Raw genomic sequence first — 12,987 nt, forward strand, 5'->3', positions numbered from 1 at the left:
TACTTTTGCATATTGTTTTGTGATGTTTATTAAAAGTCTTGACACATTCACTTTGGCAGGTATACTTTGCCTCATGATACCGGTGCCATTCATCTTTAAGGTGCTGTAACTAGCTGGCACTGTCACCAGGGGGCAGTAGTTCCATTTGAATTTCAGGACCTGAAAGGTTAAAATTTTGTGATAATAATCAGCAAGGGGGATCCCAGGGACACTCTTCGGGCCACTAGGTGACAAAAAGAAGCTTTTAAAAGAACCATCTGGGACCCTGGTGCCTAATGCCAAGAACAGTATTGGCAAGATGGGCATGGGGTGCCAGACCCCTTGAAAGAGTATCTCAAGGCCATATCCGAATGAACAGATCACTCCATGGAATATCAACACCTGAACTTGAACATCAGGGCCCACCATCCAAAACTTGGGGAGCCCCAGGCAGTGAGAAACCAATGGCATGGAGGTGCCGCCTGCCCCTCTGCTGCCTGATGGATGAAGTCATGCCCGTCGTGTTGCAATCTCACCTAGCGAGGTGAGTGTCCTGATTGAGGCTTTACGTCCGTCTGCCTTTGTCTCGGGTCTCACAAACACGCAGCTCATTAAGAGCTCAGCTCCTGCTGGATTTGGTGTCAGTGACATCAGGGCTGCAATATGCAATTAGGGAGCCTCAGGGTGGCCATTAAGGACAAAAACAACTACTTTGTAAAACTGCTGGAATCCTTAAAAATCCTCCAAAAAGAAATTAGGGATTAAATTCTTAACATTTTTTTTTTGCAAAAACAGGTAAAGTAATGAAAATAACAAAAGAATCAAAACAAAGAGAAGCCGCCGGGTGAATCAGAGGCCGGGCGGCCTTATAAATGCAGGAGGCCTCACTCTGGGCCATCACCGGTCTGCCATTCCTCAGAGTGACGTCCACAAGTCAGCGAGTGACTCGATCATCTGCTCCGCTCTCGGTGAGTCGTCTGCACGTTCTTCATTGTTGGCTGCTCTTTTATGATTGTTTCTTATTCACGTCACTTCTTTCCCGGTGTCTAATGTCACTAATTCAAGCTCAGGGTCATTATAAGCTGCTCGGGTTCTTGTCCTCTGAAAGGCGCTATATAAAATAAGAGATTGCTGTTGTTGCAACTCTCTGCCCAGGGTGCTTTGTGTGTGGAGTCGCATGCTTGCATGTGTGTTTCCAACAGGACTTTTGTTGTCCCCTCTCAAGGAGGTCTTCACTGGGGTGGGATCAGACATCAGACTCTTACCATATAAGTCCTCATTATGGGTCATTTGATGTGCTGAGGTCAAATTTGGGCATAAATGGGCACAGACAGACGTCAGGCTCTTACTATAAAAGAGAAGGACCTCGCTGTGGGTCATGGGATGGAGTTGGGGTCAGGTATGAGCATATATGGACAGGTCAGGGGTTACTTCACTATGGGTCATGGGATTGAGGTGTGGATGTGTCAGATAGCAGACTCAGCATATCAGAGAAAGTCCTCCCTGTGGGTCATGGCATGGAGCTCAGCCAGATATGGGCTTAAATGGGCACAGCCAGATGTTAGGCTCTTACTATAGAAAAGAAGGTCCTCACCATGGGTCATGGGATGGAGTTGGGGTCAGATATGACCATATATGGGCAGGTCAGGGGTTAGGCTTTTAGCACATACAACAAGATCTCTACTGTGGGTCATGGGATTAGGTGGGCTGAGGTGTGGAAGTGTCAGACGTCAGGCTCTTACCATATTAGAGAAGCTGTTCATTGTGGGTCATGTGATGCGGTGGGGCCAGGTATGAGCATATATGGGCAAGTCAGGGGTTACTTCACTGTGGGTCATGGAATTGGGTGGGCTGAGGTGTGGATGGGTAAGATAGCAGGCTCAGTATATCAGAGAAGGTCCTCCCTGTGGGTGAAGGCATGGAGCTCGGCCAGCTATGGGCATTGCTTGATGTCAGGTTCTTCATGTTTAAGAGGAGGTCTAAAGCTAGAGGCCTTTAAAGATCTACGAGAAGCAGGTCACTTACAGAAAGGTGATGGTCAGGGGTGCCTGCTATCCCCCTTTCCTTCTTTTATTTGCTCTTTTCCCCCTTCTATGTGGTGAGGTTGATGTGCCTGGCCGTCCTTCTCCACACACCTCCTCGTCACTCAGTCCCCTAATTTCCTTCAGTTCTTCTTTTGCTTTATCTGGTCATCTCTGCTTTAGTCCCTTTCTCTTTCTCTCCCCCACGTAATTCCATTCCCTTCCCTCTTTTGCTCTCGTCTTCCTGCTCTCTCCTCGTCACACACACATCCATGTCACTTCAAACTCCTTTCCTGTCCGTTCTTGGACGTCTTCTCCCACATTTGATGCACCTCCGATGGTCTCATTTTTCATCCTGTCCTTTTTTGTAGCTCCACACCACCATCTCCACGTCCTCATTTCTGCCACATCTCAGTTCTTCTCCTGCTGTGTTCCTTTCACTGCCCACCATGTCTCTCGGCTCCATCCGTCGTTGCTGGTTTAATAAACCTTTCCTTGAACCTTCACCTCAGTTCTCTGAGCACACGACACTCCATCCACTGCACTCTATGGGCGATCTCTTCATCTAATTCATCTAATTCTCCACCTTGGGTCTACCACTGCTCCCAGATCTTTAAACGTCCCCCCTCGTTTCAATGGCTCCCCCTGCAGGTTAACTTCTGAATCCTGATCCTCATTAAACCTCAGATATTTTGTCTTCTTCTTCCTTTCGTATTTTCCAAAGCCTTTCTCCATTTTTCCACTTCCTCCTTTCTGGTGCCACACAACACAATCTCATTTGTGAGAAGCCTGCACCAGTGTGTGGATGGACACCCATTACCAGACCAAAGAAAATCCCTGGAGCTGGACCTCCTCTAACTGGGGTCTTGTCTGTTACACTGACCCCAGGTCCTCACTCCCTCATACATGTCCTGGACAATCCTCACACACTGCTCTGGTCCCCCTTTCTCTCTCTTGCACCTTCAGACCTCTTGGTGTGGCATTCTGTCATAATCAGTGCCCACCATATGCCTTGCTTTCTGTTTATCCTAATTAGGATTCTGGTTAGGAATAAAAATCTACAGCCCCCTGTGGTCCTCCAGGACTGTCATGGTACATAGACAATGGTGTTATAATGAATGTGTGTGTGTAATGAGACAGACAAAGACAGAGACAACATACGTGTGATGTCCCCCATAACCCATCTGACATCACCCAGTCACCCACTCGCCCCTCACAGCCCAAAGGCCACACTGATGACGACTCATTAAATAAGTCCACTGTGACTTGAATGTTTGTGAGTGTGTCTAGTTTGGTTGAGCCCTTGGTCCCCCCAGCATTAAGAGGTGACCTGAACGTCTTTTCCATTTCCTCACAGGTTCATTTTTAACAATGAAGGTCCTGATTGTGCTCGCTTGTTGGCTGGCTGAAGGCCTCTCTGTCCCGGTAAGTGACAACTGATTTTTTATCTCTGAATTACGGGCAGGTGGATTGACCACTGAGGGCCACACAGTGAGGAAGAGGATGGGCGTGAACTGAGATCTTTCAGGCAAAAGTATAGACTCCTACTTGCTAGACCACCAGTCCCCCCTCCCAATCCTGTCTCTGGCTCCCCCTGTGCTCTTCTTTCAAGTCCAGTGCCTGGCCATGCTGCCTGCTGTTATGTTTATTTTGTATCAACATTTGTGTTGTTTTTGGATTATTTTTCTTTTTTTTTTGTCTTTGTTTTATAGACAGGTTCATTTTTTTGTAAAACAGCAACATAAAATTGTCAAAAGTGTGAGTAGGGCCTCTGAAATGTCATCAGCCAGACTGGGACTTTATTTGAGTCTGACACCCCTGAATAGGCCTCACCCTAGGTGGCCTAGCACCAAACTCAAATAGCAGGCTGCCAGGCCTGCACAGGCCCAAAACGGGGCTTAGGCTTTGAAAAGTTCAGAACCACTTTAAATGCTCAAAATGCCATTCAAGAGTGAGGATAACCATAAACCCCTAACAAAGGGAAATGAAGACAACTCTATAAATGAAGAGTTTATTTATATAGAGAAAAGGGGAATAAAGAAGGGGAAAAGTGCAAAAAGAGGTAAAAATGCAAACCAATTCAAAGAGGTCTAAACCCACAGTCCAGTAAACAGAGCAGAAGTCCACAAATACTTACAAGGAGGAAACCCTAGGCAGTCATCTCTGGGGGGCACATTCCCTGAACCATCATTGACCCAATCTACAGGCACTCAGGCCCAATACAACACCAAGAATATTAAGGTGTCTCCACGCCAGGCACTGTCCACTATATGGCCATCTGTGCACTTGAAATACCTTCAAGGGCGTGTGACATTGGCCTTTGTAATAGACAACATGGGTTGGCTGGCATCTTGGCAGGGATTTAACGAAAGGATGTTGGTGGACGGGCATCCCGACGAGAATGGTTGGTGGCAGCCTTCCTGGTCGGGATGCTGTTATAGTGGATGGACAGGGGGAGACTGCTTCCCAGTGCGTTGTGCTTCCTCAGTACACTGGGTGGCAATATCCATCCGGCATGCATCCCATTCGGACACCCACAGGGCTGCATAGGAGCTGTGGTTTTGGTGGCAGGGACGTTCTTAGGCATCTGTGTAGGGCCCCGACCGGACTTACAATTTTTTTTTTTTTTTGTCGGGCTGTTGGCCTGGGTCACCTGTCATGCCCCTGGCACTGCAGCAGTCTGTGCCAGTCCCAGGAAATTCAGTTCAGTGCATCTCCTAGTCTTATTAACAATGGTAATTTATTATCCAAATTGCAATCTTCACCTAAATCCCTAATAATATTGTCACGCTGTCGTAACTTTGCCAAATGCACTATAAGCAAACGTTCATTTTAGAGATTCGTTTCGGATTCATTCAGAGAGATCCCCATAAAATCATGAAATATCCCAATTTTACCGGCCTTTACCAGATCCAGAACAACATCAATATTTTACCACTCTGCATAACCGTGTAGGGCCCCCAAACTGCTAAGAACGGCCCTGTTGGTGGGAGGCCAAGTTGGGTACCTCAGGTCCCGTTAGGGGGATCTGCTGGACAGAGGCAGGTGCTTCTATCAGGGGGAGGTAATTCCTGACCTGGATATAACATAAGGAAGCTGCTGCACTTCACCTGGGGAGTCAGAGTTGGGGGAGGAGATGGACGAAGCCCACCCGGGGGGAGTGGAGAAGGGGAGAGTTGTATTGCATGGCAGTTGTAGAGTATGTATAAGGCGTCAGATCTATTTATTAGCATCATGAATTGTGCCTGTGCTGTTGTGTCGGAGGTTTGAGGTGCTGCAATGCCCTCTAGTGGTCCACACCTCAAAACTCCAAGGTGTGGCTTCGCCTGTCAAAAACTGGTAGAGCTGCCCGGGATAAAACACACGGCACAGCAGTCAAAGAACCTCTGAGGGTGATGGAGTCGTCTGCTCAAACTCAATATGGAGGCAGGGGGCGGTCCCTCAGAGGTGATGTCATAGTGGGCCCGCCCCTTGTGAGGTTCCACCCACAGAACACAGACAGCAACTTAAGAGTTGAGACAGTGACTTAATTACATCTTAATAAGGAAAATAACCAGAAGCCAGGGAACCCCAGGCCCCCCGCCTGTACGTACACTCAGTTTGTTATTTTGTTTTCTTTTTTTTTTAATTGTAGGTTTTGAACAGGATACCCACAATGCAGGTAAAAAGTTAATTTTTTGGGTGCATTTTTCTGTTGACCGGAGCTTAGGATGCAACGATAAACCGCAGATTGTGGTGTGTGGGGGTCAGAAGAGCACAGAAAGACACCTTCAAGGTTTAACTGCCATTAGTGAAGGTGGCCAGATGTGTGAATTCTTCATTTATTTATCTGGTTTAGTACAATGCTATATACTCTATACCCTGCTGTTCTATCTTAAACTCTGTGAAGTGCCTTGAGCATGGGAAAGGCGCTATATAAATAAAATGTTTCATTATTATTATTATTAATGAGTCAAAGTGAGGCTGAGACACAACACCAGCTCTCATTGGCATCGCCCAGCTCCTTCTGTGGGTTCCGTCTGGTGCTTCATTGATCAGAATGGGTGGTCTTCCCTTGTGGCCATAAGTGACATTGTGAGTCTTCTTCATCTGAGGTTCTTCTACGGTGAGGACAGAAATAGAACAGAGCTTAGCAGTGGGGGGGACGTGTGCTGAAGTCGGTGGAGTAGGAGAGCCAGCGGGCGGCGGTGTGTGACGGAGGGTCTGCTCGCTCCTGTGGTGGTCACTACCTCATGTGTGACTTGAGCAACTCCACACATTAGTCGTCTTCTGCTTGCTGTTGTTCACGTGATGGCCGTCTCCAGTTGTCTGTTTTCCTCCTTGATTTGCTCTTTGGCGTTGGTATTCTTCACATCCCCTGTTGTCATTTTGTCCCACATCCTTAGAAATTTCAGCCTTTAGATTTTAAGGGTAGCAAAATGTCAAATGTCAGACATAACCCTGAGCCATCATCTCCTACCTGTAAGTCTCACACCTCCCAAGAGGAGACGTCCGTCGTTTGACTGTCAAAGGCTGCAGGGGCTTCTCTTTGTGCTGCTCGTGGATTTCACTCACCTGCTCTCTGCACAGCAGGATGAATTAAAACAAGTGAATAGTAATTCTGGATTTTGATGTCATTCCAGGGTGGCAGAGGGGTGCTGATGCAGGTAAGCCTCTTGCAACATGACATTAAGATTCGGGGGACTTTCTGGCAAGCTGCTTGACCCTCAGCACTGGTGTCCTCAGCCCCGTCCTTCTCGCACTTTACACCCACATCTGCATTCCGACTCGGAGCACAAATCGTATCGTTAAGTTAGTGGACGACACCGCAGTGGTGGGGCTCATTAAAACTGGAGGTGCGTCGCTGGCGAGGAAAATACTTGCGTGCCATTGTGACAAATGACATTCAAGGGTGGACGTCCTTTAATACGGCCGGCTATGTGAACAGCACACTTCTCTACAGCATGACTGGTTAGTCTGAAGAGAAGTTTCGTTTGTCATTGAACATTTGAATACGTTTTAATGGGCACCAATCATCACAGAGAAACACAGTGCATTCCAGTAACATCACAATGGCACTCCGACAATAACCAGGCACTCAGAACCCTTAAAGCCAAAGAGCTGATCATCTGTTTTAGAAGCCAGGGTGACAAAGTATACATTCATGGGGACAGAGTGGGGAGAGTGTCCCGGTCCCCTCAATCTCTGAAGACCTCCACCTCTCTGGTGAGGAAGGCCAGTTTGTCTGATCAGCTTCTGGTGTCCTGATGTCGTCAATACATAGAAAACATCAGGACTTAGGGTGTCTCGGTGGGGTACACCAGCTGTTCTGTGGCCATTCAGAGGGCCATCAGATCAACCCAAACCTTTGTATGAAATCTTCAGTTTCTTGGTAAATCAGAAACATGGAATAACCTTCATTCTGCAAAAAAGCAAAAAATAATAATAATTTTTGAGCCCGGGATTAGGAATGCCAGGACTTTGCAACCCAAGTGAACATAATAACTGAGGTCAGCAGGGGTGATGTAATTACAAAGGTTTCTCTAATAACCAATTAGCGGGTATCGAGGACTAATGATGGATAAGTTAAGGGAGCTGACCATTAGCACACTGAAGGAGTTGCTACTAAGAATGGGGCTTAGTGGCCATATTTGAATACTAAATTAAAAATCAGCCATTTCAAGCAGGAATAATGGAAACGTTAGGAATGCCTTAGCTATATATTTTAAATCAATTTCATTGTATCTCAATAAAAAAGAAGCAATACGTGGGAATTTCCATCCAGATTCCCTGTCTCTGTTATATACCATTTGGTATGGGATTTGTAAAAGCAGTGTTAATGTCTGTGACGGTTCCATCTGTTGGAATGAAAAATGCAATGCGTTTTTTTTAACACATGCATTAATAAACACATTGCAATAGATGCTGAGGTTTACGTTGATTATTTTGATTTCAGCCCATATAAATATGTTGTTACAATTCAGTTCATGGTCATGAGGGCTCAAGAGTCAGTCCACTGCTTGGCACACACACACTCACAGGTGGGGCCACTTTGGAATAGCCACCTAGCCACGTCACACACTCACACCCACACACACATATATGTTTGGCAATTTCAGAATGTTATGCTATATTATTAATTTACATTCTACAAGCTGTGCTACCAATCTAAGATGTGTTGAAATGGAAGAAATCAATGTAGACTCAGCATTTATGTTTGCAGTGCTCCATCTATTGCAGTGGTTCTCAAACTGTGGGGCGGGGCTCCCCTGGGGGGGGCACAAAGTAATAAAAAGGGGGGGCGCAAAGATGTGAAAAAAAGAAAACAAGAATAGAAAATATGAAAAATACATCTATTGAAACCCTGCGGTGGGTTGGCACCCTGCCCGGGATTGGTTCCTGCTTTGTGCCCTGTGTTGGCTGGGATTGGCTCCAGCAGAACCCCGTGACCCTGTGTTCAGATTCAGCAGGTTGGAAAATGGATGGATGGATCTATTGAAACCAAAACAAATTAACTTAAACTACATTCTGATACTAGAAAAATAAATATAGAGTTCGATAAATGTCGATCAAAGTTAAGTAGGGTATAATAAAATATGCATCTATGATATATCATTAATTTAAAAAGAACAAATTGGTATTAGTGGGCTCCTTTCAAAAAAACGTTAGGGGGGCGCAATTAAAACTGTTATGAAAACTCGGGTCGCAAATACTTAAAGGTTGAGAAACGCTGATCTTTTGGAATATATTTGATAATGCATGTAGTAATAAACTGTATTGCATTTGTCAGTCCAACACATGGTGCATCGTTAACATTTGTAGTAATGTATTTTATCATTTTTTGTACACTGTTACTACAAATGATTGTGATGCACCACCTGTTGAAATGACAAATGCAAGGTATTCGTCTCTGTTATATGCCATTTGGTATGGGATTCATAAAAGTAGTGTTAATGTTTGTGATGCCCACCCAGTCAACATGGGGCATGAGGCAGGAAGCTGCCAGCTAATTTCAGATGTATGTATCATGTGATGTCACATTGCATATCATTGGATCATAGAGGCACCCATGCCAACCCCTGTGCCACTCATATTATTTTGAATCATGGTTTCTCTTGTGTGACTCGTTTTCCTTTTGCTTGCCCACTTTTTCTTTGGTTTATTGACCATCTCACACGTTTTTTTTTTTTTTTGCTTCTTTTCAGGGCAGGAATGGATTCCCAGTGCAGGTGGGTTGTTTCTGATCAAACGGACCTTTCACTTGTATGCATATCACATGTGTTTATACCCCCAACTTTATGTCAGCATTTACTATTAAAATAAAATGAAATGAACTCATGGCACCAGTGCTGGTCCAAGAGTTTTGAACAAGTGGCGGTGAGCTCATCAGTGGACCCCCCCACAATAACCCGCCACCACACCCAGCACTGAAGGATTTAGTGCACGATCCACATTTGGAGACCCATCTCCTCCTCAAAGGTAGAGAGATTTCCCTTTGTGACCCACCGCTATACATGTGATGACTATGACCTGTGAGGAGCTTCAATAAAAACACAAACCTAAGGTGAGGAAGATCACAGGGCACCTTGAATTCCATTGTTTGCCCTCGTCCCATTCTCCATTTTTATTTCATGCTCTTTTCTTCCTTTGTGCCTGTTATGGTGGGCTTCTTTGTTTTGACCCCATCAAGCAGGTCTTTGGCCTTCATTATTTCTTTGATGGACAGCACAGAAGGTCCGTTTTGCTGGGTTTGAGGTGTTCCATGTTCTCCCTTTGACCAGGTGGGCTTCCCTCCCACATCTCTAAAGAGATAGGTTGGCTAAGTTGTGACCCTAAATTGGTGTGAGAGTGAGTTGGCATCTCATCCAGGGCTGATTCCTCCATTGTGCCCACCACTGCTCCAATCTGCCATGGTGAATACATTAGAGCAGAGCTGAGAATGTTAAACGATTTCTTTTCATTGTTTTTCAGGGTGGGAATGGACTCAACTTTCAACAGGTAAGGCAATGAAGCCATCTTGTCTTCTGTGTCAACTTTAATAATCTGAGCAGAGACACTGCCATCAAGGCTGGGCCTGCTGCTCTCTCTGCTCTTCTTGTCTGTCTTCATCCATAATGGTGCTTTGTGATGTTTCCATCAAACTCCGCCACATCTGAGATCTAAACTCAAAATTCAAGGGAGAATATTCTGGGAAGTCATCATTACAGATTGGATCTCCCTGGGATGGCCTATGCCAGGGTTCAGGAGAGGAGGGTCTGACCTTTGTATGGTGTGAGAACAGAGTGGATGTCGTCCCGTCGCAGAACACTCAACCAGCGTTTTACTCTCCAAAGGGCTCTGGAGGCTTCATGGCAGTATAGCCAGCCAGACTACGGGTGTTTAGTGGCCTCGGCCCTCGGGGTGTCCTATGAGGGGTACTTCAGGAGGATGGGGTATGGGGTCTTCTGTTGTAGGCATCTCAATCCCCATACAACCGGACGAGAGTTTGGTTTTGTATTGTCGCCAGTAAGTCAAACTCATTCCTGGTGGGTGTGAGACTCCGCTATGGCTGCCCCCTGCCACCAATTCAGTTCAGAATGTAATGGAGAGAACTTGTAGGCACAGCTAAGGGGGGTCCAGTTTGGTAATCTCAGCTCTGCTTTTGGTGGATGATGTGGTCCTTTATCAGGGCTGTGACCTTACACACGCACTGGGGTGGTGAAGAGGCCGGGATGAAGATCAGCACCTCCAGGTCCAAGGTCAGGGTGCAGTGCCCTCTCCAGGTTGAGGACGAGGTGCTGCCTTGAAGTATCATGGGGTCCTGTTGAGAAATGAGGGGAGAAGGGAGTGGGAGACTGGCATGCAGAGGGGACCAGTGTCTGCCTTCATGTGGACGTTGCTCTGGTCAGTTGTGGTGGACAGAGAGCTGAGCTGAAAGGCAATGCTATCGATTTAGTGGTCAGTCTACGTTTCTACCCTCACGTGTGGCCGAGAGCTGTGAGTAGTGACTGAAAGAACTGCATGATGGATACAAATGTCAGGGATGAGCTTTCTTTGCAGATTCCTCAGCCTTGGAGATACGGTGAGAGAAGCAGACATTTGGAAGGAGCTCAAACTAAAGTCGCTGCTGATCTGTGTCGATAAGTAAGAGTTGAGGTGATTCGGGAATCTGATGAGGATGCCTCCTGGACATCTCTCTGGGAAAGTGCTTACTTAGGGCAGGAGCAAACCGGGAGGAGACCTTGAGGGAGTCCCATGACATCTCTTGGCTGGTCTAAGGAATGGCTCGCTGTCCGTCCCTGGAGAAGATGGAGGAAGAAGAGGCAGCAGGGAAAAGGGACATCTGGGCCTCTTTGATCAGGCTGCTGCTCCCGTGACTTAGATTGGGATAATTGGCAGCAAATGGATGGGTGGATAATCAGAAATTTGTAGGTAATTAGTTGTTGTGAGAGAAAGGTCTGGTGGGACAGGGCTTGTGCTGTCCCTTCCCATACCTTCTCCTTCATTTGAATGCCTTGCTTGTCTGTTGCAAGTCGGAGGGGGGGACTGATAAATAAATAAATAAATAAATAAATAAATAAATGCTATGGACAAATGGCTGCGGTGGGTTGGCACCCTGCCCTGGATTGGTTCCTGCCTTGTGCCCTGTGTTGGCTGGGATTGGCTCCAGCGGACCCCCGTGACCCTGTGTTCAGATTCAGCGGGTTGGAAAATGGATGGATGGATGGATGGACAAATGATGTAAACTACTTAACAGAGTGCGAAACAAACACAGCTGTGCCAGTGATAGCCTAATAATAAGAGCGGAGGAGCGCGCGGACGGCCCTGAAGATGGGCGGGGCGAAAATGCTTGAGTGGCAGCGAGACGGGAGCGCGCATTCCACAAGTTTCGGAGGGTTTTCGGCGCGTTCTCTCAGCACGGGATGATTTAAAAAAACTCAAAACGGAGACTCGTGGAGTGGAATAAATCAGAGCAGAGGATGGCGCCTGCTCAGCGGGGGATTTCAGACACATTCCGGTACACGAACGGAGACATCGGCCGTGTCACATGACGGGGGAACGGGGCGAGGTTGGCCAGACGTCCTGATTTGTTATTTTAGGGGTCGATTCCCGAGTCTTGACAAGGTGGAGAAGTACGACTCGGAGCGTTATGCTTTTTAATGTACGGAGTTACGTTATCGGGCTAAACTGGTGTTCGGTGAATGCTTTAGTCTTTCCATGCCAGTTTTCATTACAATATTTCACGTAATCTTTTTTTTTTTTTTCATTTATAGGGATAGTTAAATAACAAATCCATCCCACCATATACACATGCGCACACGGCATGGGTGGGCGCCTAGGGTGCGGTTTAGGTAAGTTAAGGGGTGCGCGCCCCAGACACTGAGAAGGACCCCCTCGATGTCTCGTGATACTGACGGCGCGCTCTGGACATCGAGGAGCGCCTACTGGTAAATTGTGGGCCGCGTACTCCGGCAACCTTCTCGTCCACCCCGCTGTCATGACCGTCGCTGAACGAAGTTATGACCACTAATAAAGACACCCAGATGGTGGGTAGGTAGCCTATGATATGGCGGGATCTGATTCTTTTGTTTTGAAAAAAATAAAATAAAATAGAGACATTCGGGAAATCCATTATCTGCAAAAACTGGGAGCCGTCTAGTCCTCTTCTTACTGTCTTTGTCTTCTTTTTCCTGCCACAGGGCTTCAACATGATGCCTGTCACGGTAAGTCTGTTTTGTGTTACTTTATGTCTTGGATGGCCACCTTCAGGCTCAGATCTGAGTTGGGTTTGAAAGGCACCCCGACCCTAATCAGTGATCTGAGCAATGGTAGCCTTTACGGAAGCGCCACTGCACTCGGCTGGCAGGACCAGGCGGGGTAGCGTGGTGGCGCAGTGGTGTGTGTGCTGAGCTCATGTCCCGCTCCCGGCCGCTGACACTCTGAGAAGTTCACATCTTCTCGGAGTTTCATTTCGTATCTACAAAGACTTGCAAGTGAAGTTAATTGGCAATTGCAAATCGACCGAATG

Source organism: Erpetoichthys calabaricus, chromosome 5 (assembly GCF_900747795.2).
Source record: "Erpetoichthys calabaricus chromosome 5, fErpCal1.3, whole genome shotgun sequence".
Lineage (NCBI taxonomy): Eukaryota > Metazoa > Chordata > Cladistia > Polypteriformes > Polypteridae > Erpetoichthys > Erpetoichthys calabaricus.